Here is a 27,837-nt window from a genome sequence, read left to right on the forward strand (position 1 = left end):
AAGTTAGGCAATTTGGAGACTAACTTGTCCCATGTACGTATGGCAGAGGAGGTAGAGGGGAGCAAACGTAAATTTAATGGTCGTAAATGTATAAGTGTCCATAGGATATCTGCAAGGGGGTATGTAGAGCATGTAGTTTGTTCAATTGTGACCCAGGGAGAGGAGTGGGGAGTTATCCAGTATTTCAATTGAGCTAGGATGCAAGCATCCTGGTATGCAGACAGATCCGGAAGGGCCAGGCCTCCACGGTGTCTAGGTAAGACCATACGGGAGTAAGCTAACTTAGGTGGGTGGGATTTCCACAAATATTTAGTGAGTATAACTCTACATTTGTCCAAGTATTTCTTGGGGAAACTGAAGGGGATTGTTCTGAATAAGTACATGAGCTTTGGCAGTAATGACATTTTAAAGGCAGCTAAACGACCCAACCACGAGATTTCATAGGAGAGCCATGACGAGGTCAAGGTTTGAAGGGTAGCAATGAGGGGGAGGCAAGTTCACATCGAAGACTGCTAAAGTGGATGGAGGGATGTGGACGCCTAGATATATAATAGATTTGGTATTCCAGTTATAGGGATAGAGGGAACGTAATGTTGCCACATCAACCTCAGGTAAATTAACCGGCATGGCATCAGATTTAGTTGTGTTTAACCTATAATAGGAAACCGCACTAAACATGGATAGAAGGTCATGTAGGTGTGGGAGAGAGAGGATGGGGTTGGTGACAAAGAGAAGGACATCGTCCGCAAAAAGGCACAGTTTATGGGAGGTCTGGCCACACAGTAATCCTGGGAATTCGCTGTCTGATCTAATCTTGGCCGCAAGGGGTTCCATTACCAGCACAAAAATCAAGGGTGAGAGGGGGCAACCCTGGCGGGTGCCATTGGATATAGGGAATGTGTCCGACGGAAAGCCATTGCTAAATACTCGAGCTGTGGGGGAGCCATATAATGCCATGATGGCTGACAGTATAGATCCACTAAAGCCGAATTTGGACAGGACAGCCTCCATATATATCCAATTCAACCTATCAAAGGCTTTCTCGGCATCTAGGGAGAGTAGTAGGAACCCCTCCGTGTCCTGAAGTGAGTCGATCAAGTTAAAGACCCTATGGGTATTATCCGAGGCCTGTCTGCCGGGCACAAACCCAACCTGGTCTGAATGTATCAGGGAGGGTAAATATGCATTAATTCGGGTTGCAATTAATTTGGCGTATATTTTAATGTCTCCATTGAGTAGGGCGATCGGGCGGTAATTCTGACAAGAAGAAGGGTCTTTCCCTGGTTTGGGAATCGTGATTACACGGGCTTCCAGCATCTCTGTAGGGAAGCTACCCCCCTGGGCTACTTCATTAAAAAGCCTAGATAGCATCGAGTTCTCTCTGTAGAACTCGTTAATAAAGCCGTCTGGTCCTGGGGCTTTATTATTCGGCAGAGATTTAAAGGCGATATCAATTTGGGCTGCGGACCAGGGGGCATTCAACTCCTCTAATTTATCCGGTGGCAAGGTGGGCAAGTCTATAGATGAGAGGAACTCTTGGATAAGTGCGGGAGTGGGCTGGGGGGGTGGACGCATCTGTGTTTAGATTGTATAGTTGGGTGTAATATTGAGCGAATTGATTGGCAATAGCCAAGGGGTTTGCTAATTTAGAACCCGATGGGGAAACAATACACTTAATCCGGTTGCGGGCTTGCTGGGCTCAAAGTTTCCGAGCTAGCATCCTACCCGGTCTATTCCCTACTAAGTAGAATTTCTGTCTAAGTCTATTCAGGGCAGTTTGGGTTCTAGCAACTAAAAGTTTTTGTAGTTGGCTACGGAGATTGGACACTTCTTTACGGAGTTCCCTAGTAGGGAACCGTTTGTTCTTATCCTCAGCCACTTTGAGTTTAGATTCTAATGTATTTTGGAGCTGTACGGCTTGTTTTTTAAGCATGGCTCCCGCTTGAATGGCGGAACCTCGGATAACAGCTTTAAAGGCACACCAGTAAATTGGGCTGGAGGTATCAGCGGGAGAGTTTGTAGCTATAAATGAGGAGATGCTATCAGTAATAATTTTCTTTGCCGCAATATTTGACAGCAAGTGTGGGGAGAAACGCCAGTGTCTAGGGGGTAGAAAAGGCTTAGAAAGCTCCCAGTGCCACACTACAGGAGCGTGGTCTGACCAGGAGATGGGCATAATATCCACCTCGCCGGCAGATTGTAGTGACCATTTATCACATACAATAAGATCGATACGGGAATATGAATTGTGGACTGGGTAGAAAAACGTATAGGGGCAGATGTACAAAGCAGCGTTAAGTGCTTAAGTAGCACTTAACGCCAGTAAATGTACTTTTTAACGTTTTAGGGAAATGTATCAAAGGGGCTTTTAACGTCCCCCTGAGGCAGCCCTTAACTTAACGTTCAGGCGCTGTCCTCCTGCTTAAAGTTAGGAGCTTTAACGTCGCAGGCAATGTATTATTGCCTTCCCCGACGTTAAGCCCGCTGTTTCGCTTCGCCAGCCTCAGGCTGGCGTTAGGGGTTTTTTAAAACCCCCTCCCCCTCACTGCTATAGCTTTGGCAGATATCCGGCCACCGCAGCATCTCCTCCCATGCCGCCAGCATGCCGACACCAGTCGACAGCATGTTGCTGCTGCCGGCTTCCCTGCACCACTCCCCCCCCCCCTTCCATTTGTTTAATTTTTCCGGGTTTCCCCCCCCTCCTTCGATCCGCCAGCATGCCGTCTCCTGTCAGCATGCTGGCACCGGCAGCTGTCCCGCTCCAGTCCCCCGCCCCCACAGCTCTCTGATCGCGCTGTACCCCGCTGTTTTAATATATGTGCCGCAGGGTGACCAGGGTCCCCAAGAGAGCGGGGACGCGGCGGGAGGGTTGGCACATGATTGGCATATGATTTCAAAGACCGGGCGGGCAGATGCGGTCTTGTTGCTTGCGGAGGAGACGCGGCGGGAGAGCTGTCAGATATCACATTCAAAAGACCGGGCGGGCGGCTGATGATTGGCTGAGAGCTGAGCCAATCATCAGCTGAGATCAGCTCTCAGCCAATCATCAGCCGCCCGCCCGGTCTTTTGAATGTGATATCTGACAGCTCTCCCGCCGCGTCTCCTCCGCAAGCAACAAGACCGCATCTGCCCGCCCGGTCTTTGAAATCATATGCCAATCATGTGCCAACCCTCCCGCCGCGTCCCCGCTCTCTTGGGGACCCTGGTCACCCTGCGGCACATATATTAAAACAGCGGGGTACAGCGCGATCAGAGAGCTGTGGGGGCGGGGGACTGGAGCGGGACAGCTGCCGGTGCCAGCATGCTGACAGGAGACGGCATGCTGGCGGATCGAAGGAGGGGGGGGAAACCCGGAAAAATTAAACAAATGGAAGGGGGGGGGGAGTGGTGCAGGGAAGCCGGCAGCAGCAACAGGCTGTCGACTGGTGTCGGCATGCTGGCGGCATGGGAGGAGATGCGGCAGTGGCTGGAGAGCTCCGGGTCCCTGCGGTGATGTGGATTAACTCGGCGGGGTCCCTACACTGTATAGGAAATAACTATCCCCCGGGCAGCGGCGCGGGAAGCGCAGCTGGTTTTGAAACCACTTGCCGCAAGATGATTGGCTGAATCTCAAGCCAATCATCGTGCAGCAAGTGGTTTCAAACCCAGCTGCGCTTCCCGCGCCGCTGCCCGGGGGATAGCAGCACTAGTTATTTCCTATACAGTGTAGGGACCCCGCCGAGTTAATCAACATCACCGCAGGGACCCCTCTCTGATCGCGGCTTCCACATTGCCGCACGGATTCCCTGCCAGCTCCAATAGCTGGTGGGGTGATTTTTAACTTTTTTTTATTTTTAATTAAAGATACCTGCCCCTATATGCCGCCTATCAGGGGGACAGGGGAAGCTGCTGTAGGGAGGAGGGGGAGATGCGGCCAGAGGCGTTATCTTGGAGACGGGAAAAAAAACCCAGACAGAAAAAAAGGTGAGTTAACGATTAGCGTTACTCACTAACTTAAAGATAATACATTAGGGTGAAAACTGTCCCTGCTCCTGAGCGTTATGCCAGGAGAAGTGGGAAACGTTAAAATACTAACGTTAAGGGAAGCTTGATACATCTGCCCCATAGTCCCTTCCGGATGGGTTTTGGATACGCCATATATCATAGAGGTCAAATTCCGTTAAAAGGTTACGTAAGGCTAAGGAGGGTGCGGTGCGGGGTTTATTGGTGCCAGGGTTAAGTGGCGATTTATCCAACTTCGGATCAATAACTAAATTAAAATCTCCCAACAATACTAATGAACCTATTCTCACCCTCTGAATGAGTAAGCATAATTTCCTAAGGAATGGAACTTAGTTGGAATTAGGGGCATATAAGGAGACAATAGTAGTGGGTTTATCTTCCAGTAGACCTGTGATGATTAGATATCGGCCCGATTTATCAGCAATTTGGGAGTGTAAAACAAAGGGAACCGTATTTCTAAGGAGAATAGCTACTCCATTCCTTTTGAAAGGGCCATTAGCAAAGTAGCCTGTGGGATAGTGGGGGTCTTTCATAGTGGGCGGATGGAGAGATGAAAAATGGGTCTCCTGTAGGGCCACTATGTCTTCTTTATGTTTGTAAAAAAAAGACAGGGCTAGTTTACGTTTGTTGGGAGAATTCAAGCCTTTGACATTTAAGGAGATCAATTTGACCATGGGGGCATAAATAACGGTCGATAGATTAAGGGCATCCCAGGGGAGGGGGGAGACAATACCAGAGGGGGGGGGGGAGGGAGCAAAAGAAAGAAAGGAGAAAACAAAACACAGAAAAAACACACAAAACCCCGGTAGGGGCGGGAGAAAAAACCAAAATGGCACAGTATATCGGGCCTGTGTAACTACTGCAGGGATAACAGAATGCAGTAGGATAAACATGGGGGAAAGTGGCATCGGCTACCCACCCAGGGCCGATCTAACAAATAACAGAATATCACACAAGGCTATATAGTGTCATCATAACATAAACAAACAGGACATAGTATTGAACTGACATAAAGGGAGAGAAGAGCAACATTAGGAACGGACAATATAACTCACGGCTTCTTGTACAGGAAGTCGTACCGGAGAGCAGTATAAGTCCAACTTAGGGAAGAGTGTTCCAGACCCTCCCAAAAAATCTGTAAAAAATAAGAGCACATGCCGGAGAAGTTCAGGTAGTAGACCATTCGGAGCTTGGTGGAGGTCGTCTTCTAGTTGCGTCCGGGATTTTAACTGAGATGTCCCAGTCGGCCAGCAATTTGGCCCCGGCTTCGAGATCAGAAACAACATAGGAGGAGTTGTCATAGGTGATTATCAATTTAACCGGGAAGCCCCATCTGTATCTTATTTCCTGGGACCGAAGTGCAGAGGTGATGGGGGCTAACGCCCGGCGTTTCTGGATTGTAAATGCTGAGAAGTCCGGAAACAGCTGGATACCTCCTAGACCATCAGATAGTTCTGCTTCACGGGCTGCCTGAAGAATACGCTCCTTCGTGGTGAAAAAGTGAACTCTCAGCAGGGTGTCACTAGAAAGAGAGGCAGGGAGGGACCTAGGCTTGGGGAGGCGGTGGACTCTGTCAATAAGAAGCTCGTTGTCGGTCGCTAAAGGTAGTTACTTTCGAAACATAGACATCACGTAGCCCAGTAGTTCAGCGTTGGTGACCGAATCTGGGATTCCCCTGATCTTGATATTATTCCTCCTGGAACGGTCCTCAACATCTGCTATCTTAGTTTTAAGGGATTCCAGTTCGGCTTGTTGGTGTTCATGAGCCACAATTAGTTCATTGTGTGAGGACAACAGTTCTTGTATTTTATGCTCTAGATCAGTGGTAGCCAACCCTAGCCCTCGAGAGCTACCAACAGTTCACATTTTCCAGACAACCTAGCTGCTGCACAGCTGCACTCATTAATCACTGACACATTTTAAAAGATCCACAGATGGAGCTAATTAGCTCACTTGTGATTCTGTGAGGAGACCTGCAAAACATGCACTGTTGGTAGCTCTCGAGGACTAGGGTTGGCTACCCCAGCTCTAGATGATCCGTCCGGTCACCAATAGCTGTAAGCTCGACCTTGACCTCTCGTATAGAAGCTGTGAGATCTTGAGATAGGTCTGACTTGAAGGCCGCTAATACTTGGCAGAGGGTTTTAACTGTAAGGGGCTCAGGGGAGTTAGGATCTATACCTGTTAACGATAATGGTAGTTGGGTAATATTTCCCTGTCCGGACCCTGTTGGTGAAGCAGAGGGGTGTCCGTCTTTCGCAGCCAGTGAAGCACGGCCCGTTCTCTGAGTCGGAAAGGACACCGGGGGTGGCAGGGAGCCTTTGGTCCTCTTAGTAGGCATATTAGCGTATGGGCAGTTGCCGGCAAGTAAGTAATGAAAATTGTGTGAGTAGATGGTAGGTCTATCCTGTAGTGTCGGAACCGTAGTCAGCTATATAGTAGCCATAGTGACCCTGGGTGGTAATGGGGAGGGCATCACATCTCTATTAACCAAAGAGACACAGGCCCCATAGGTTGGTAGGACTTCAGTGCCATATCACAGGGGCAGATGTGGACAGCAGCAGCAGCCTCACTGGTATGTTTGGGCTCTCACAGTACTCTGCACCAGGGGCACAAAGAGAGGTGTGGGCCTCTAGGGGATGCTCCAGTCACTTCCAGTGCGGGTGGGCAGCTGTGTGTGGGCCTCTACCTGTAGGCAAGGGATGCAGGAGGGGTGAGGGCAGCTGCAGGGTATCACAGTAGTGGCTAGATCAGGTAGGGCCAGCCCACCGGACCAGACCACAGCTATATAAGGTACCTGTTGCTGGGCACCAGGGACCCTCCCAGGGAACCTGGTGGCTGTAAGATGGAGGCTCAGGAGAGATCTTGAGTATGCAGGATGAGAGGGGAATGTCCTGGGTGTCTGGAGCAGCAGCCTCCGTGCAGGGAGGAAGAATCCAAGATGGCCGCCGGGTGCTGAAAAAGGCTGCTGGGCTGTGTGTGCTTCCCAGCAGCAGATGAGGGCTCCCCACCGTCTGCGCCGGGCTAGAGGGGCCCAGGGGGACCAGCAGCAGCTGCTGGGTGGTCTCACAGTGTCCGGCGGGACCCGATCGCAATTTCGGGTGCCCCTGGAAGTCTGCGGCGGCCGCGGGATGTACTCCAGTCCCCGGCTCGGAGGCAGGAGATAGGCCGCAAAAATAGGGTCCCCGACTCCGCGGTCTCCACCAGGCACTCCGGAGGGGAGCAGAAGGTCAGGGGCACTTTGTAGGAGGCTGCAGGGCTGTCCGGGCGCTCTGGGGCTTGCTTGTAAAAGGAGAAGGCCTGGAGCTGGGCTTAAACTTGGCTTCTCCCCATGTAAGCCAAGCCACGCCCCCCCCCCTATTTTTTTTTCAACCCATTCTGTACTGTGGCAGTTAGGAGCTGATTGGCACATTATCACCTACAACTTAATTTTTTCTGCACGCTTAATAAATCTACCCCAGTATCTCAAAACCAAGTGTATCCTGGTCTTTTGCTGGAAAAGTGGTATTCAGGAGAACAAGCCCAATGCAGTGGTGTTTGGGTCAAATTTTACAAGCGGAGTAGGTTCCCAACTTGTGGGTTTTATTTAATCCTATCCACTAGTCTGCCAAGTGACACAACAGTTTTAGACTCTTCAAATGTTACTGTGGGAGGTATCATACATAGATTCAAGGCATATGTGTAAAGATGAACACGTAGTGACATTAGCCATGTCAGGCACAGACTAGCGGCAAACTTTTTTTTTTTTAATTAAAAATAACTTCTATATGGCTTGCGTAGGCTGTTACAAATGGCATGAAGTTAAATGCTCAGCCAAGTGTACAAAATGCAAGGTATAGAGGGCAGTCCAGCAATATGAAAGGTCCAAGGCAAACTGAGTTGATCTGGTTAACATATATAAATATTTTTGACCAGTGTATATATATATATATATATATACATACACATATATATATATATATATATACACATACACATATATATATATATATATATATATATATATATATATATATATATATATGGAACACTTAAACACAATGTAACTCCCCAAGTCAATTGCACTTCTGTGAAACCAAACTGTCCACTTAGGAAGCAACACTGATTGCCAATCAATTTCACATGCTGTTGTGCAAATAGAATAGACAACTGGTGGCAATTAGCAAGACACCCCCTATAAAGGAGTTGTAGGTGGTGACATCCCACTTCTCAGCTCCTATGCTTTCTGGCTGAAGTTTTGGTCACTTTTGAAAGCTGGCGGTGCTTTCACTCTAGTGCAGGACAGGCCAAACTGGTTCACCAGAATCCCAGCATGCCTTGCCAAGGTTTTAACTCTCCCTTATAGAGAAACTGTGGCAAGGCATGATGGGATGTGTAATTTGACAACATCTGGAGGTTGGCCAGGCCTGCTCTAGTGGTAGCATGAGTCAGTCTACAAACCAGACAAGTGGTTCAGGTAGTGCAGCTCATCCAGGATGGCACATAAATGTGAGCTGTGGCAAGAAGGCTTGCTGTTGGATCAGCTTGTAGTATGTTTTTCCACTTTAATTTTGAGTGTAACTCCAAATCCAGACCTCCATGGGTTAATAAATTTGATTTCCATTGATAATTTTTGTGTGATTTTATTGTCAGCACATTCAACTATATAAAGAACAAAGTATTTAATAAAAATATTTCATTCATTCAGATCTAGGATGTGTTATGTTAGTGTTCCCTTTATTTTTTTGAGTCATGTTGGGAGGTATGCATTACACCTGCTGTGTGCTGATTCAATGTAATGCTCTAGTTCCCATGGTGCAGAGCAATTGCTACAGATTGAGACAGGGCCTGTTAATGTCTGGACAGATGGGCTGGGTGGGAAAAATGGCAACTGTGACTGTCCCAGCACTCTCCCCACTCAGCTCCCATCTTACCTAAGGGCTATTTCACACACTCCGGCTCCTGCTGGGCGGCGAAATCCTGCACGGCCAGGAAGCCGTTCAGCGCACAGTAGTATACAATGGAGGGGATGGCTGCAACCGGGCGGCCGGGCCGTGGCCATCCCATGTGAATGGACACATTTGTGTCCATTATTAACGGCTTCCTGGCCGTTGGGGGTGAAGGTGCAACCCACATGGTCTTTGTATCCAGCCTTTGTCATAGGGACCTGCAAATGCATCTCCTCTTAATTTCAGGCCACCTGCAAAGAAGTCATCACTCAACTTCAGCTCATTTGTGGTCTGTGGGTGGTTTCCCAGTAATGCTGTGTACACACGGGGGCGATAGGGGCTATAATCGCTGGGAATACGGTCGCAGGTGACCATATTGCCAGTGATGGAAGTGTGCCCCGGCGATAAATCGCCGGGTGCGCGCTCCCGTTTTCTGCCCCATTGTAATCGCTGGTCGCAGGAGCTTGCTCCTGCGACCAGCTAATTACCTCTGTGGCTCCCCCAGCAGAGGTTCCTTTTCATCAGCGACCATCTCTGGTCACTGATGAAAAGGAGACACTGAGCAATATATTGCTAGCTAGTGTGTAACAAGTGTTTCTCTTTCCTCCACTAGGTGACACTGGAGAGTTACAGTGGGGAATAGAAGGCGACCACAGGTATGATGGCTGGTGGGGCTACTAAAAAGATTGCGTGCAAGAAGTGCAGCAATAAGTTCACCCCACACGCGGAGGGCGCCATTTTATGTCCCTCATGTGCTGCATCCCCAGCCCCCCCTCCTTCAACGGCGGGGCAAGATATGCCTGTATGGGCTTCCCAGTTGTCCACAGTGATTTCCCAGCTAGCATCTGAGTTATCTTCGGCCAGACAAGATAGGGATGCAGCCAGGGATCAGCAGGCAGAATTAACCTCTGCTGTGGAGGGTCTGTCTAGAGCAGTGGTAGCCAACCCTAGCCCTCGAGAGCTACCAACAGTGCACATTTTCCAGACAACCTAGCTGCTGCACAGCTGCACTCATTAATCACTGACACATTTTAAAAGATACACAGATGGAGCTAATTAGCTCACTTGTGATTCTGTGAGGAGACCTGCAAAACATGCACTGTTGGTAGCTCTCGAGGACTAGGGTTGGCTACCCCAGGTCTAGAGCATTACATGCAGACCCCTCTACACCCCCTCCCCCTAGACTGGCTTCTGCTAATAGGATTTTTCCTCAGGTCCCTCTGTTAGATGATACAGATGATGACATGCCAGCTCTAGAGGAGGGTGAATTTCATGAGCCTGATGCTGAGCCTGAAGCTCCGCTGATACAGGACACTGATGTCCCCTCTCAGGGGTTAGAGGACTTAATACAAGCAGTCCGGTTAACCCTCAATGTCACGGAGGAGAGATCTGCTGCGCGTCCCTCAGTGTTTGCTAAAAAGCAGAGACAGTCTGCATATTTCCCAGCCTCAGAGGAGCTGGATGAACACTTGCAAAAAGCTTGGTTACACCCGGACAAAAAGTTTCAGGTGTCTCAGAGATTTTTCACTGCCTATCCCTTTCCTAAAGATGCTAGGAAGTCATGTGAAACGCCACCTGCTGTTGATTCTTCGGTATCACGCTTGTCCAAAAAGACAGTGTTGCCTATTCCAGGAGCCTCTACCCTTAAGTATGTGTCTGATAGGCGGTTAGAGAGTGCCCTGAAGAATATTTATTCGGCCGCTGGTCTTTTACAACGGCCAGCACAGGTGGGCTGTTGGGTCAATAGGGCCATGGAGGTATGGGCATCTCAGGTGGCCTCCTCTCTAGACCCAGGGGCTAGTGATATGTTGCTCTTAGTGGAACACATACGTGAGGCTGCAGGTTATTTAGTAGAAGCCTCTTCAGATGTTTGTATGCTTGCGGCTCGTATCTCTGCCCTCTCAGTTTCTGCTCGCCGTACTCTTTGGTTGAGACAGTGGAATGCAGACGCCGACTCCAAGAAGGCGGTGGAAGCATTACCCTTTGCTGGTGAGGCGCTCTTTGGTCCAGAGCTGGATAAGATGATCTCACAGGCTACAGGTGGTAAGTCTCAGTTCCTGCCTACAGCAGCCCCTCCCCCACGTAGGTCATTTCCTACTTCGGGAGGGCAGTCATTTCGGCCCACCCCCAGATTCAGGGGTAGGTCTAGGGGAACGGCTACCAGTTCCAGAGGCTTCCGAGGAAGAGGCAGAGGTTCAGCTAGCGCTCCAATCCTGGATGCAAAGGTTACCTCAAAGCCCTCGGCATGACTCTCCCAGCTCCTGTCCAGATCACAGGGTGGGGGGCCGGCTGCTGTTTTACCATCAGGTTTGGGCCAAGTCATGCCAGGACGCATGGGTAAGGGACCTGGTAGCAGTAGGCTACAAGATAGATTTCTTGTTGCCTCCTCAACGGTTCTTTCCCACAGGTTTGCCAGCTTCGCAGGAGAAAGGCAGGGCCTTGCAGGCCGCCATTCAAAAGCTCAGGGACCTGGGGGTGGTTATCCCGGTCCCGGAACCAGAAAAGGCAAGGGGATTCTATTCCAGCCTTTTTCTGGTTCCCAAGCCGGACGGCTCAGTAAGGCCCATCTTGAACCTAAAGCAGCTCAATCCCTTCCTGCGGTTCACTCGCTTCAAGATGGAGTCACTGCAGTCAGTCATTGCAGGCCTGGAACCGGGGGAGTTTCTCGTATCCATCGATATAAAAGATGCATACCTGCATATCCCCATCTAGCCCCCTCACCAGGCATACCTGCGTTTTGCTGTCCAGAACTGTCACCTGCAGTTCCGAGCCCTTCCATTCGGCCTCTCCTCTGCGCCCCGGGTGTTTACCAAAGTGATGGCTGTCATGATGGAGATACTCAGGGCTCAAGGAGTTACCATTGTCCCTTACTTGGACGACCTTCTGTTGAAGGCTCCGTCCAGGGAAGTCCTTCTGCACAACATCCACCTGACACGTCAGACTCTGGAGTCCCATGGCTGGATGCTAAACATCCAGAAGTCACAGCTGACCCCATTGCAGAGGATCCTGTTCCTAGGGATGACTTTGGACATGGTTCAGAGAAGGGTGTTCCTTCCCATGGACAAGATTTTGTCCCTGCAGGAAGCGGTTCGACTGGTGCTGCAGCATCGAACGGTCTCAGTTCTCCTTTGCACAAGGCTGCTGGGAAGGATGGTGGCCACGTTCGAGGCGGTGCAGTATGGGCGGTTTCGATCTCGCCCCTTTCATCTGTGTCTGTTCCGCTAGTGGACAGGTTCATACCAGGCGTGGAAAACTGGGAGGCAGACTACCTCAGCCGCCGAGACGTCCATCACGGAGAGTGGTGTCTGAATCCTCAGGTCTTCCAGACCTTGACTCGTCGGTGGGGTTGTCCGCAGATAGACATGATGGCCTCCAGACACAACCACCAGTTGCCCCGGTACTGCGCTCGGACAAGAGATCCACAGGCAGTGGCAGTGGACGCTCTCACGGCACCCTGGACGGATCAGTTCCTCTACATCTTCCCTCCAGTGCCTCTTATCCCTCGGGTTCTGCAGAGAATCCGACGGGCCTCGCCGGTCGTGGTACACGGTTCTAACAGGCCTGTTAGTAGACGAACCGTGGCCTCTACCTCTCTGCGACGACCTGCTAACACAAGGTCTGTTCACCTGTCCCAACTTACAACATCTACATTTGACGGCATGGCTGTTGAGAGGTCCATCTTGAGGAAAGCAGGGATCCCGCAAGCGGTGATACCAACCATGATAGGGGCTAGAAAGCAGGTTACCTCGGTGCATTACCATCGCATCTGGAGGGCCTATGTGGCCTGGTGCAAATCCAGGAGGGTCTCCCCTGTGAACTTCAAGTTGGCCAGATTGCTGCTGTTCTTGCAGAAGGGCTTGTCCTCAGGACTCCGGCTGGGGTCCTTGAAGGTTCAAGTATCCGCCCTCTCCATTTTTTTCCAGAGGAAGCTAGCTCTTCTCCCTCAGGTATAGACTTTCTTCCAGGGGGTTTTGCGGCTGCAACCTCCCTTCAGGCCTCCTACTGCTCCATGGGACCTGGATGTGGTACTGGCCTTTCTCCAGTCCTCTGTATTTGAACCCATGGAGGAGGTGGACCTAAAATATGTCACTTGGAAGACTGTCCTACTGTTGGCCTTGGCTTCGGCTAGAAGGGTGTCGGAGCTGAGTGCTCTCTCTTGTAAGGCACCCTTCTTGCGTTTCCACAAGGATAGAGCGGAGCTGCGCACCTCTAGTGTTTTTCTCCCAAAGGTGGTCTCGGCATTCCACATTAACCAACCTATTGTGGTGCCGGCCTTTCGGGAGGACTCACGGGAGTCTAGGGCGCTAGACGTGGTCCGGGCCTTGCGCATTTTCGTGGCCAGAACGGAGTCTGTACGTAAGTCGGATGCCTTGTTTGTCCTCTATGACTCCCTGCGTCCTGGTTGGCCCGCTTCCAAGCAGGCCCTGGCCAGGTGGATCAGGTTGACGATTCGTCAAGCTTATGTGGCTTCCTCTAGAGTGGCACCTTCTTCGATTTCCGCCCATTCTACAAGGTCGGTGGGTACCTCCTGGGCGGCTGCCCGTGGAGTTTCTATACAGGATCTATGTAGAGCGGCCACGTGGTCTGGTCAGAAGACCTTTGTCCGCTTTTACAAGTTTGACACTTTTGCGGCAGCTGCTTCGCGGTTTGGCCGTTCTGTGTTAAGGGGCTCTCAGCGTCATCCCACCCGTGTTGGGAGCTCTGGGACGTCCCCACTGTAACTCTCCAGTGTCACCTAGTGGAGGAAAGAGAAAAGGGGATTTTGTACTTACTGTTAAATCCTTTTCTCAGACTCCATAGGTGACACTGGACGCCCACCCGACGCTGTCTCTCCTTTTTTACTGTTTGGTTTCAGGTTGGTTCAATTACCTGAAGTTAAGAGACTGTTATACTTAGTCTGAATTCTAAGTTCTTTACCAAGTTTTTTATGGATGGGTTCATTCTGTTATGAATGCTATTCTTCAAACTATATGTTCACTCTATGTGAGTGTGTGTTTGACTTCTTATGTTATGTTTGACCTCCTCTCGGAAGTGTGTGTTTTTCCTTTCTTCCAGCTCCCTCCGGGCACATACCTAGACTGCCTAGGAGAGGAAGTAGAAGGGGAGGAGTTAGTCACTGTTAATTTATTCTAAAGTGCCCAAGCTCCCTGTGGTCGCCTTCTATTCCCCACTGTAACTCTCCAGTGTCACCTGTGGAGTCTGAGAAAAGGATTTAACAGTAAGTACAAAATCCCCTTTTTATGGCTGTGCAAATGCTTATTGCCGGGGCTGCAGCTAGCAATGAACTGAGATTTTTCTACAATAGAGGATGTTTGCTCTAAAGTGGTAACCTGGTATAGCCATCTTTTAGTTTTCCCCAACAAGCTGTCCCAATGCGTATTGTTGTGCTGGTCTAGGGCTGTGTTTGTGGACCTGTTAATCAGAGGAGGGTATTGTCTTGTACTTCCGGACACTGGGACTTATTCAGACCTGATCGCTCTGCGAGTGGTTAGCTAACCCCCAGACACACTGAAAATCTGTCCTGAAAGTGAATTGTGAAAATGTCACAATCTGCTATCCACTCACCATCACATTAATTTCCTAGTATGTGAGTTAAAGGATACAGACAGATTGAGGCCAGTGATTAAGTCACAGACCCTCCCTGAAAGTCCAATGATTTGGCCCCAAAATAGCCAGGATTTCAATCCCGGGATTAGAGTCTCCAATCCCGGGATTTCAGGATTAGACTGCATATGCGCAGTGTAACGCTGGGCAGCACCTGAGCACTCAAATACGTGGCTGTTCACATCCCACTCTGCGCAGCGTAACATGATGTTAAAGGTCATGCTGCATGGGCCGTACTCCCTCACCACCTGCTCCGCTGCCGCGGCGGCTCGGTGCGGAACTCCCTCGCCACACGATAACAAAATGTGTGCGGCGGTCAGTTGGCGGCGTGGGAGTTTTTTTTATTTTTATTAGGGATCCCAAATCCAGGGATTGAAAAAAAAAAATGCCCTGGGATTGGCATCCCTAGCTGGGAATATTTACAATGAGGTATACTTTAAAGGCACTTTAAATTTATCAGTATGTGACTGGCTCCTCTCCCTCTGCCATCCCTTAGACCAGTTTTTAGAAATGTGCCGAGAGAGCCGGTCACATCCTCTGGAGCTCCAGAGAGATTTTTATTTCTTTAATTTTACTTTTTTCACTTCTACAACAGGCTGAGAGTTTTGTCTACTGTCAGCCTGCACCGAGGGAGCTGCTGGGGGAATTCGGTCTCGCCCTGCAGGGGTTTGGCGCCCCGTTTCCAGGCTGAGGGAGCACGATCCCTGGATTCTCACATCCAGCAGCGTGCTGCCAGGGGCGGATACAGGATAAAATGACAGGGGGGGCACCATGATAAAAAAGGGTTTGGGTGGGGGAGGGGCGGTGTTAGTGGTGCCAGTGTACATGCTAAGAGAGCGGCAGGAGAGGGTGGGAATGGAATTAAAAATAGGCCCTGGCATTTAAAGTACGCAGGCCCACCATGGCGACAAAAGTGAAGGATGTAGTTGTGCGCGCGCCAAAGGCGCACTCCGGAAAAGGGTGTGTGGCCACTCAACAGGGGGCGTGTCAACACCATATACAACTTCTACACATTATGCAACAAAATACTAGACCCCATTATACTTGCCCCTTACACATGATGCCAAATGGAATGAGCCAAAATTCAAATAATGCCACATGGATTGTGTCAAAATTCACATAATGCCACATGGATTGTGTCAAAATTCACATAATGCCACATGGATTGAGCCAAAATTTACATAATAACACACACGGATTGAGCCAAAATTCACATATAAACACACACGGATTGAGCCAAAATTCACATAATGCGAAATGGATTGTGTCAAAATTCACATAATGCCACATGGATTGAGCCAAAATTTACATAATAACACACACAGAATTGAGCCAAAATTCACATAATGCCACACGGATTGAGCCAAATGCATAAAATGCCATACGGATTGAGCCAAAATTCACATAATGCCACACAGATGGAGCAAAAATTCACATAATGCCACACGGATTGGGAAAAAATTCACATAATGCCACACGGATTGAGCCAAAATTCCCATAATGCCACATGGATTGAGCCAAAATTCACATAATGCCACACGGATTGAGACAAAATTCACATAATGCCACATGGATTGAGCCAGAATTCACATAATGCCACACAGATTAAGCCAAAATTCACAATACACTTCATAAACAGGGACATTGTCCACCAAAGGCTCGCATTAAACATTTACACCATAATGTCCATTACACGTTAAGTTACACGCCATTGCACGCCATGCCAAACACCATAATGCCTATTAAAAATTATGCTACATAAGTGCTGCTTCTCTACATGCTCATTGCCAAGGGTTCTATGCTCATTGCCAGAGGTTTTATGCTCGTTGCCATGTGGGATTACATGCTCATTGCTAAGGGGGAATACATGCTCGTGGTAAATGGGGGACAGCCGCCGCCAGGCAGAAGTGATAGCCACTGACAGTGGCAGAGCCTGGCTGTATTCAGAGCACTGCAGGTCCCGGCTATTTGAAATAATACCCCTTTCACACCAGAAAATACATTCCCAGGTTGGCCCCTTTTACACCAGCCTAGTCCCTGCATTTTCTGGTGTGAGGGGTAGAGAAAACCACCCCTCCCCCCTTTAACCAGTTATCTCATTTAACCGGCAATATCTTCGGAACCAACTGACCCATTTACATGAGACAAGTATTATATTGAAGAACTTTTGAGTGGGCTTTGAATGATTTTGGTCCAGTGAAACTGGAACGTTTGGTTCCAGAGTAATCTGCCCTCAAATAACATGAACAGCCATGAAATTACATTTCAAAAATAAAAAAATCGGTTTACACGCAATATCTCTGGAAATGATTTGCCGATTTGGACCAGCCTGGGATCATATTGAAGGGGCAGCGATTTGGAATTGAATGAAATCAACCACAAGCTTCTGTGATGCCAGGGCGGGAACTGGCAGCCGTCGGAACCGGGTGGGGGTCGGAATTGACGGGTCCCATATTATACTATGGGGAAAAAACGTTACAGGTTTGCCAGGCGATATCTCCGGTTCCCGGGGGGCTAGAGACACGGGGCTGGGCTCGTTGGAAAGCCCTGGTCTTCAGCTACAATGACTAAATGACTAAATGACAGGGGGGGCACGTGCCCGGGTGCCCCCCCCCTGAATCCGCCACTGCGTGCTGCTAAGATGGAGCTCCGCAGCCATGCCGCCACCAGCAGCCAGGCTGAAAACAGTGGATATGGTCACTAGACAGTCAAGCATTAGGTCAACACCACAAGGTCCACATGACTGAAGGTCAACATGGGATTAGGTCAACATGGAGTTTTTCACTTTTTTGTTTGTGCCGACAGGCAGTATTTCATGCCTTACCATCCACTAGGGCGTGGTGGGAGAATAAAATAGTGTGCCTGTGACTGTGTCAGTGTCCATGTTGACTGTCGAAATTTGGAAAAACAAAAAAGTGAAAAACCCCATGTCGACCTAAAAAACATCTTACCCTATGTTGATCTTCAGTCATGTCAACCTTGTGGTGTCGACCTAATGCTTGTCTGTCCAATGATCCCATTCTATTAGCACGGCGCCCATCACATATCGGAACACGATTTTTCATTGCATCGCATGCCATCCACCCTATACGATTTTAAATTGTATAAGCACCCTAATGGGTGTTTTTAAGCACCCTAATGGGTGCTTACAATGTTTAATGCACCCCCACGCCACCCCCAGTATGAACGTGAACCCGAAGCATGGCGAGCCCGCGAGGGGCGGCGGTACGCGTCCTCCGACCTTTTCATACCCCCACTATCCACGTCGGCGTGGAGTTGATTTTATATAGTGTGCCTGAAGCGTGTCCAGCGCAGCGCGCCCCGCAAGGGGACGCGTATTACTTTACATGTAATCCGCGTCTGCTCGCCACGCTTCAGGCTCGCCACACTATATAAAATCGATAGTGGGGGTATGAAAAGGTCGGAGGACACGTACCGCTGTGCTCACCACGCTTCGGGTTCACGTTCATAGTGGGGGTGGCGTGGGGGTCCATTTAACATTGAAAGCCCCCATTAGGGGCCATACAATTTTAAAATTGTATGACATCGGGGTACATTGTGGAACATCGCGGAACATCGCATAATATCGCATGCCTTATGGTCTGCGATGCGATGTTCGCCGTGATAATACACAAGTACCATTTTTTTTAATTAGGGATCACAAATCCAGGGATTGAAAAAAAAAATGCCCTGGGATTGGCATCCCTAGCTGGGAATATTTACAATGAGGTATACTTTAAAGGCACTTTCAATTTATCAGTATGTGACTGGCTCCTCTCCCTCTGCCATCCCCCAGAACAGTTTTTAGAAATGTGCCGAGAGAGCCGGTCCAGAGAGATTTTAATTTCTTTAATTTTTATTTCTTTACTTCTACAACAGGCTGAGAGTTTTGCCTACTGTCAGCCTGCACCGAGGGAGCTGCTGGGGGAATTCGGTCTCGCCCTGCAGTGGTTTGACACCCCCTTTCCAGGCTGAGGGAGAACGATCCCTGGGATCCTCACATCCAGCAGCGTGCTGCTAAGATGGAGCTCCGCAGCCATTAGCAGAGGATATGGTCACTAGACAGACATGCATAAGGTCAACATGACTGAAGGTCAACATGGAATTAGGCCAACATGGGGTTTTTCACTTTTTGTTTGAGCCGACGTGCCGACAGTATTTCATGCCTTACCATCCACTAGGGCGTGGTGGGAGAATAAAATAGTGTGCCTGAAGCATGGCGAGCGCAGCGAGGGGATGCGGTTCTATGTGTCAGTGTTGACTGTCGAAATTCAGAACAACAAAAAAGTGAAAAACCCCATGTCGACCTTTTGACTGTCGACCTAATGACCCTGTTGAGCTAACCCCATGTCGATCTTCGGTCTTATCAACCTTGTGGTGTCCACCTAATGCATGTCTGTCCGATGATCCCATTCCATTAGCATGGCTCCTGGCACTTCCAAGCGGCTACTGTGCAGAGAAGGGGGAGAAGAGGCACAGCAATCCCCATGGCAGCCATAACATTGGGATAGCCTCCCTTTCCTTTAGTTTAGACAGGATGTGTTTCTAGGGACCGCACACCTGGTGGTATATAACCTCACTTTTCCCCTTCCCTCCTTGTCTTCCCTCCTGTCTCCTAACTAGTTTGGATAGGTAGGCAGTATTAGGTTTCGTTCCTGCTAGGGCTTACCTCTATCTCAACATGGAGCTGAAAGGGGTGGCTTCCGGGGGAGAAGAGAATCCGGGAGCATGGCCTGTCTAGACTCCTTCTCGTCTATACTAGGACTTGGTGCTCTTAGGGAGTGTGGCCTTTTCAGAGTCCTGCCCACCTGCTTATTCGGCTGAAGCTGCCAAAAAACTGCACTGGGCTGCATTGAGGTTTGTGGATGCTGAGAGTACCAAGCCACAATGGTGCCAAGGGCCATTATGTAGCTGCAGTTCACCGGGTGCTAAGGGACACAGGTCTGCTACTGGATGGTCAGAGAGCCCTGCTGTACAGCATGACCCCAGTACAGCAGCTGCCAGGTGCTGTGTCGCGTCCCTGATACTTCTGATCAGCACCATTCTCACTGTCTGATGAGAATGTCCAGAAGGCTGTGCCTGGGGCTACACCTGCGCAGCAGGAGTTTCTGTTTTAAAAAGGGCACTGAGCTGCCTATTCATGCAGCATTAAAATGCTAGAAGCAAGTCTCTACTTGTGCTGGAGCACTGGAAAGATGGAAATACCTCCCCCCACCAAGCCTGAAAATGCCCAGACGAGGTAAATCCCTTCTTAAGCAGCCCATACACGCTGCTATGAGAGCTGACCCGATGTGTGCTTTGAGGTGCGCGCTCCCGCGCACCTCATCGCACAGTACAAAAAGTATGTGCTTGCACATACGTTTTGTACCTAGTTCTCATCAAATCGCATCGCATTGCATGCACAACGTGTGCACATGCAATGCAATGCGATTTGATCCGTGCTAGTACAGCACGGAACGCACGCTCATAAAGCAGCGTGTATGGGCTGCTTAAGGGAATTATGCTTTAAATGTTGCTACCACCCCCTCACTTGCAAGGTGCGCTTGCTAATTAAATCATATTGTATTTATTGTTTTCCACCCTTTATTCTGTTTTGATATGTCCCAATGGCTGCCATGGGGATTTTACAAGAAACCAGTTAATTATATTCCCCAATAATTCAATTTCTTCTTGCAGATCCCATGGCAGCCATTAGAATCCCTCCCCTTGTATTGTTTTTCCAGGGACCTAAATATGGAGACGCTCAAGACAAGGGGGAGGAATGAGGTTGTATACCGCCAGGTGAGCGATCCCTAGAAACACATCCTGTCTAAACTAAAGAAGAGAGGGAGGGTATCTCGGTGTTATGGCTTCCATGGGAACTCTAAGAAGAAATGGAATTATCGGTGAGTATAACTTGCTGGTTTATAGGTGACCTAGAATGGTGTGTAACCGTATCACTACACCCAGGTAGGTTCCCAAATGTGCAGGTCTCTGTACACTGGTTTATTCTGCAAGAAGTGAAACTAGCTGACTTTTTTATAATGAAAAGCTTTGGAACTACTGAGAAGATTTGGTGTTTGGCGTGCCTTTTCTCACGATCTAACATCAGTATTTTTGCAGGCAATTGGTTAGATGGGATTGGTAATCTAAAAACCATTAAATGCAAGTGTCTTTATCAGAACTACACAGAGTGTGACAGGTGGGTTGCTGAACACTTTCCCCTCCACTTTGCCCCAACTAACATGATTGATTTATCTCATGGAATCTCGTTAGCACAATTATAGCCTCTAAACAGTCAGTAATGTAGAATGTCTGCAATCATTGTAGTCCTCAGGATGTCTAATCTGATGTAATTTTCATTTTTAGTGTGGACTCTACAACTGTACCAGGATGGGTATGATCCATTTAAACTTCCTGCTCGTCATCAAGTAAATTCTGCTAGATTAAAATTCTAATGTATCATGCCATATTGATGCTGTACAATGTATTGGAGTACTTCACAGGGATTTACTCAATGATGAATCATCCACTATACCCTGAGCTGGCACTCGTGTTGGCTATGACCAGGATCGTCGCTATACTGAGAGCTGCCCCTTGCCAGTGCAGTTACTAAGAGGTTTCAGGTGTGCTGCATTACTAAACGTGTCTTTTCTTGCAGGTGTCTGAACACAACAACACTGCCTCAATCCTGGTGGGTAACATGCCTCAATCCTGGTGGCTAGCATAATATTTGCTTTTTCCTTCTTGTAAACCAGCTGACTGCTTCATCTTTAAGTGATCAGACAAGCTGAAAAGAGGTAGGAGCTGATTGGCTAATGGTTTATCACTCTCCATTTTATCACTTTCTAAGGCTTAGTACATCTCGCCCTTAGTATGTCTGGGAAGAGCTTGGACTAGATGAGGGCATTCCTTTAGTTCATACTTGCCTACCTGACCCTCTCCAGAAAATGCTCTGTTCCTGGACCTCCCTGGTAATGTATTATTGCAAACACCTGTGGGGAGCTAGGTAAAGGTGTTTCACCACAGGTGCTGGCAATCCTACACTACCAGGGAAGTCCAGGAACAGCATTTTCTCCCTCATGGAGAGGGTCAGGTAGGCAACCATGCTTTAGTTTGAGTCACCTGACTCTAATGCTGGGTTCACCTACAGATTTCTGTTCAATCTGGTGGGAACAAAAATCTGGCAATGTATGGGAGCATATGAGACTCCGAATCTGGGGTAGCCAACTCCAGTCCTCGAGAGCTACCAACAGTTCATGTTTTCCAGATCTCACAGAATCCCAAGTGAAGTATTTAGCTCCACCGGTTGATCTTTGAAAATGTTTCAGCTAGTAATGAGTGCACCTGTGCAGCAGCTAGGTTGTCTGGACGATGTGAACTGTTGGTAGCTCTCAAGGACCGTAGTTGGCTACCACTGCTCCAAATGCTGGAAAACAAACTAAGTTTATTTTTAGAAGTCAAATTACTTCAGCCATTTTATCTGAACATTATTTTTTTCAGTCTTTTTCCAGTGTTATATTTTTCTCCCATACAGTGCCAGATTTGTGTTCCCACCACACAGATTAGACAAAGCTTTATATACACTGCTTAAGTGTTCTGGGATGGTACAGCTGCTACTCACAATCCCTAAGCAGTCAACCTCCTTGCTTGATGGTCTGGTAACATACTTGCCTCCCTGACCCTCTCTGGGGCCAGATGTATCAAGCTTCAAAAAGTGATAAAATGGAGAGTGATAAACAGCCAGCCATGTTAGACTCATATCTGCCATGTTACAGAGTGGGTTTGAAAAATGACAAGTAGCAGCTGATTGGCTGGTTGTTTATCACTCTCCTTTTTATCACTTTTTGAAGTGGACCTACTTGCCTACCTGACCCCCTCCATGAGGGAGAAAATGCTCTGTTCCTGGACTTCCCTGGTAATGTATGATTGCCATCACCTGCAGTGAGCTAGATAATTGATAAGAAAGGTGTTTCGCCACAGGTGATGGCAATCGTATTACCAGGGAAGTCCAGGAACAGCATTTTCTCCCTCATGGAGAGGGTCAGGTAGGCAAGTATGTCGGGTACGTACTTGCATACGTGTGTGTGTGTGTGTGTATATGTACACTGCTGGGGCAAATGATCAGCTGTGGTGTGTATGATGAGACTTATCACAGACCTGTTCTGAGACCTGTGAAGACCGCTGATGTCTCTGAGCCACCTACAGTATCACACATCTCTATAATGGCAGTCCTCACTACTTATACCAGTGCTGAGTTATGTGCTTCATAAGGGAGGCTGACTTTTCCCAATTGGATACCTCCCTATTGGTTTGCACAAATTTCAGTGTGCAAATATCCTATATAAAGACACTTTGTAATGATTCAGTTGAACATATGATCATCTGGCTATAAAATGACTTGTATGGCCTAATTTGTCACACATGGCTTGTTTAAAGCTACTGAAATGTAAACTTGCCTGACATGCCACACTAACTTTTAATGTTCTCTTAGGGTTACAGTATGTTGCTTCTGGCATCTTCTGCTGCAGGTAAGTAATAACCTGGCTAGACCTATACCCCTTTCACACCGCACAAATATACAGGATGGACTCTGGGTTTTAGTCCAGCCCACTTGGGTGAGCTTGCGGTACGAAAGGGCCATTTTCATTACCCTGGTTCAGCAATCCGACCCGGATCCCGTTCACTGCTATGGATAAGGCAGCGGTGTCGGTGCTGCCTCCTTCTCTTGGCCCACACGACGCTGCTCTGGCCCGCCCCCTACATGATGTCAGCGCCGGGCAATGTGCTGGGTGCTGACAGGGTATGATTTATCGCAAATGCTGGGTCACACTCTGGATGGAACCAGGTCCAAATTCCAGTGGTGAACCAGCATTTGCGATGTGAAAGAGGGACAGGAAATCTCAGTGAGCCATGATTAATAGACAAGCATATGTCTGACTGTGTAGTGATGTCTCCTATAGTCTGAGGTGGCAGCTGCACTTTCTAATCAGGAACTGGTCCAGTAGCGGCAACCAGCTTATCGCCAGTGTTATCTATAGTGCTAATAGACTGTGGTGGTACTTTAGCTGGCATGTGTCATTCTTGGTAGTCTCATCTTAATACTATACACACCTATTTCTACAGATGCTGATGTGAGATGTGCAGTGACCACTGTTCTCCAGGTAAAGACTTACTTTTACCCTGATAATGGCTATTAATCTGGTTTAGAGTAGTGTCTACGCCGACCTGACTCAAGTATCTTCCACCATTTGCTTCATTTACTATCAATGTGGACTATTATTGGCAGTAGTAACCTGTGTAATGTCACATTTCCAAACTTACAAGATGTGTCCAAAAAAACAAACTAGTCTACAATTTGGTCCTGTAAGATGCATGTCTATCCATTGGTTTCACCCGAAATACTGTAGTTCTGTACCACACCCTAGTTGCCTCCTGCCCTTATGATGATTACCCCACATGTCTTATCTACTGTATGGTGCCAGAGCCTGTAAAGGTTGAATCCACTGGTACTTTCAGTAGGCTAGGAGAGACGGAATGTTCCAGCAGGAACGGTCTGACAGGGCATCTCTATCTGTACTTCTAGGAAGCTGCTTGGTCAGTTACACTACAGTGTGGAAAAGTCACTTTAAAATTCTGAAATGAATGCACTTGTCTCTGCCATAACTGGCTCTGAACATATGAGAAACAGAAGATAATGATCACACTGCAAACTTGGCATTGTAGACTTCATTCTTGTCCCTTATTCACAGGTACAATGGCTGTGTGGACAGTATGCCAGGTATGTTTTATATTAAGATTATTTGTTGCTGTGGAGCCAATGATTATCTCTGTTACCGCCCCAGTCTGATGTTTGGTGACTGGTATATTCTGAGGCTCTGCCAGTGCTGTCTAGATGTAGCTTCAGAAGTGTCCTGCATCATTCTAAATCTCTCCTTCCTCTTATAGGTGACCTAGAATGATGTGTAACGGCACCGCTACATCTAGGTATGTTCCCAAATGTGCAGGGCTCTGTATACTGGTTTCTGCTGCAATGATGAATCAAACTAGCTCACTATGACCTAATAATGAAAAGCTTCTGAACTACTGAGCAGCTTCTGGTCTCTGGGCTACATCTTGGTTTTTTTTTTTTTTCTTTAAATTCTAACATCTGTATTAATTTGCAGAAACTGTTGGATGAGTTGTGACCCTTCCATAACTCTCGGCTTGATCAGAACTACACTGAGTGTAAAAGGTAGGGTGCCATGTAATTCCCTCCTCACTTTGCCCCAACTATCATGAATTTATCTCATGGAATCTCGTTCGTCTGAATTGTTCTGATGAGACTTTATTACTGATGTAGTGGGTGTATGTATGCAGAAGGGTTTTTCCTCCTCTTCATTGATTTTAACTTATTACTTTCCATGTCTTCTAGCATCAAGTCGCTTGGCTAATGAAATGGATTGTAAATGGTGAGTATGATTTCTGCTATCTAGAAAATCCTTTTTAGTTAATCGCAACTGAGCTCTTTTTTTGCCCATTTGATTTAAAGATTAAAGGGGTCTCTAGTGATGAGTCATCCACTATACCCTGAGCTGGCGCTTGCTTGCTATGACCAGAATCGTTGCTATCCTGAAGAGATCCCGGTACTTATGTAATATCTGGGCTCCCGTTTTTCTTATGAGGCCGTGTCCCCTCGTGGGGCTCGCTTCGCTCGCCACACTTCGGGCATGGTGGCTCGCTGCGCTCACCACACTACATAAAATCAACTCCATGCGTAGTTGGATAGTAGGTGTATGAAAAAATGGGGTGCATTTAACATGGGACCCCAGATAATACATAAGTTCCCATGTACCTTTTAGACACTTAGAAACCTGCTTAATCTGGGATGACCTAAATTGTTTCTTTCCCTCCCCAGCATAAATTAAGGGTCAAAGTGCAAGACATACAGGTAAGGCTTGACAATGTCTAAATTCAACCATCTAATGCAGTGTTGGCTCATGTTGAAGTACTCTAGTTGGTGGTACGGTCATCCTGAGCTTTGATGAGGTGACTACCGCCCCAGTCTGATTTCTGTGACTGAGTGGTATCTTCTGAGCTTGTGTAGGCTTTCAATAAAGTTCTGTCTTGTAACCCTGTAGATCTTTAGCTTCCTACATGTCTCCATGTAATATCCCTGAATACATGTTGGAGATTAAATGGGTTACTTATTCATGTGACTCTTGTTTCCCTCTAGATTCCATGGAGATGCATTGGCATGCAACCTACCTTCATACTGAATATGAACCAGACCAAAATTCATATGTTCATAGAACCAGACCAAAATTCATATGTTCATATGACTCATCACAGGATTTTGAAACAAAAAATTAGTTTGGCTCGAATTCCTTCTAAATGTGACCCTAGCAATGTAAAGGATATGACTTGTGAAATTATTCAACCCAATAAAATTTATTATTGTGGCGCATTCTTGCGGTTTTGGTGTACCTACCCACTACCTGTGTATACTGATATGGTGGTTTACAAGCTTGTTCTCACGGTGTACCAACTGTTTTAGGAATATCCACAATTCGCTACAGGTGAAGTAGCTCAAAACAATGCAATCTTATTGCACAATAATACATTTCCTCCAACTGGGCTGTTGGTTTTCAGAACTTCTACTGCTAAGTTGTGCATCACAAATGCTAAAACATGCAGACAAATTTTTGATAAATACACTTGCTATACCTAACATATTGGTATAAATATCTTTTTCCAGTAATTTGGAGCAAATGGCTGATTATCCTTTGGTAACCATCAGATTGAATATACAAGTCTTATACAATATTGAATATACAAGGCCAACCACGAATCAGATTTCACCAAATGTTGCCTAATTCTGACAGATCAGGCCAAGATATTGGGTGGAGTTATCAAACGATGTGTGACATCCAATGCACACTGTATTAGATGTGATACCATTATCCAGGTGGATAGGGATTGATGTGAATGGCCAGATTCCTTAGGAATGTGGGTATTGTATAAATTCACTAGATGGTGGCCAAGATAAAATAGTTTCCTCCGGCCCCCTTTTGTCATTTAACAATTGGGTGAGAGCACAGGATGAAGTGGGTTTCTAAAAATAAATAGAGGAGACTATTGAATGTACTTGAACACCCAGTGACAGCTGTTGTCCCAACCAGATTAGTGGATTCTCTGGAGACTTGTGCTAAGAAGAGTTCATAGAAGGGATATTTCTCATACCATAGATTGTTTAATGCTGAAGATGGGAGGGGGAAAATATAGGTTTGGGTTGCGTACCTTATCCTTGGGCAGTGTCGAACAAGCTGTGGTGGGAAATGTATGAAAAAAATTGCTGGGAAAGACCCAGGTCATTTGGAAACAGGTCTGTCCAGGAGCAACCTGACATCTGTGAGGTGAAGCTCAGCAACCCGGCAATAAACCAGATTGCTGAGGTCACAAAGGGGCATGCGTAGTAGTGTCAGGGGGCAGTGCCTGGAACTGACACTGCCTCCTCCCTATAATGTAAACTCAGGCTCTAGTTGCTCAACCCAGGTGGTAGAATTAATTGATTTACAGTTTTATATAGCACAGCATATTTAATTGCACTTTACAATTGGAAACGTGATTAAACACACCGGGTAGAAACAAACTGACAGGGATTGGGGTAGGTAGGAGGGCACTGCTTGCAAGGTTGCTGGACCTGGGTTGCTGGACCTGGGTTGTTCCTTTAGGTCATGGGTCCTCAAACTGTGGCCCTCCAGATGTTGTGAAACTACAAATCCCAGCATGCCTTGCCACAGTTTTAACACTCCCTTATAGCAAAACTGTGGCAAGGCATGCTGGGATTTGTAGTTTCACAACATCTGGAAGGCCGCAGTTTGAGAACCCATGCTTTAGGTGCATTCACACTGCTCTGGTCGAGATGGTAACAACCTGGGTTATTTGTGTGGTGTGAATCTGGCCCTGGTAGCTGTGCAGTGTTGAAAAATAACAGTTTGTATCGGATGCACTCCTTATGAAAAATCAAATAACTTTTTGGTAAATTCCTTTTTACTTATAAACGTGGGAGCTCCTTTTATCTTTGAGTATAGAATGGATAAGGAGGTGGCCACATGTAGAGAAAATGAGGGGTTAAAATTCACATTGACACATACATTGATAGTGTTACAGGAAGAAAAGTTTGTGCTTTAAAGATTTAAAATGTAGGTAGAGAGGACTGTGGGTGATGGTGCTTAGGTGTATACCGGGGTATATTCCCCACCAGGGTGTTTTCAGAAGAAATGTTTGTGTCACACTTAATCCCCACCAGTATACACTTTAAATATTGGCCTCAATTGGCATA

General features: G+C 47.6%; 1 long non-coding RNA gene and 5 other non-coding genes across 6 annotated transcripts; all 6 read left to right on the forward strand.

Annotated features, from left to right (window-relative positions):
- The first annotated feature begins 23,951 nt into the window (after positions 1 to 23,951).
- On the forward strand, positions 23,952 to 24,079 carry LOC146046533 (small nucleolar RNA SNORD22). The gene has a single exon (XR_014465929.1). It is a non-coding gene; the product is annotated as a small nucleolar RNA SNORD22 (small nucleolar RNA).
- A 247-nt stretch (positions 24,080 to 24,326) lies between these two features.
- On the forward strand, positions 24,327 to 24,393 carry LOC146046527 (small nucleolar RNA SNORD31). The gene has a single exon (XR_014465925.1). It is a non-coding gene; the product is annotated as a small nucleolar RNA SNORD31 (small nucleolar RNA).
- A 148-nt stretch (positions 24,394 to 24,541) lies between these two features.
- LOC146046505 (small nucleolar RNA SNORD29) lies at positions 24,542 to 24,608 on the forward strand. Its single transcript, XR_014465906.1, has one exon. It is a non-coding gene; the product is annotated as a small nucleolar RNA SNORD29 (small nucleolar RNA).
- A 150-nt stretch (positions 24,609 to 24,758) lies between these two features.
- Positions 24,759 to 25,950, forward strand: LOC146046213 (uncharacterized). The gene is made up of 3 exons (XR_014465787.1): positions 24,759 to 24,964; positions 25,411 to 25,443; positions 25,729 to 25,950. It is a non-coding gene; the product is annotated as an uncharacterized LOC146046213 (long non-coding RNA).
- On the forward strand, positions 24,784 to 24,855 carry LOC146046516 (small nucleolar RNA SNORD30). The gene has a single exon (XR_014465915.1). It is a non-coding gene; the product is annotated as a small nucleolar RNA SNORD30 (small nucleolar RNA).
- Positions 25,527 to 25,595, forward strand: LOC146046521 (small nucleolar RNA SNORD31). Its single transcript, XR_014465918.1, has one exon. It is a non-coding gene; the product is annotated as a small nucleolar RNA SNORD31 (small nucleolar RNA).
- Positions 25,951 to 27,837: the final 1,887 nt, after the last annotated feature.

Source organism: Crinia signifera, chromosome 11 (genome assembly GCF_055691185.1).
Source record: "Crinia signifera chromosome 11, ASM5569118v1, whole genome shotgun sequence".
Taxonomy (NCBI): domain Eukaryota; kingdom Metazoa; phylum Chordata; class Amphibia; order Anura; family Myobatrachidae; genus Crinia; species Crinia signifera.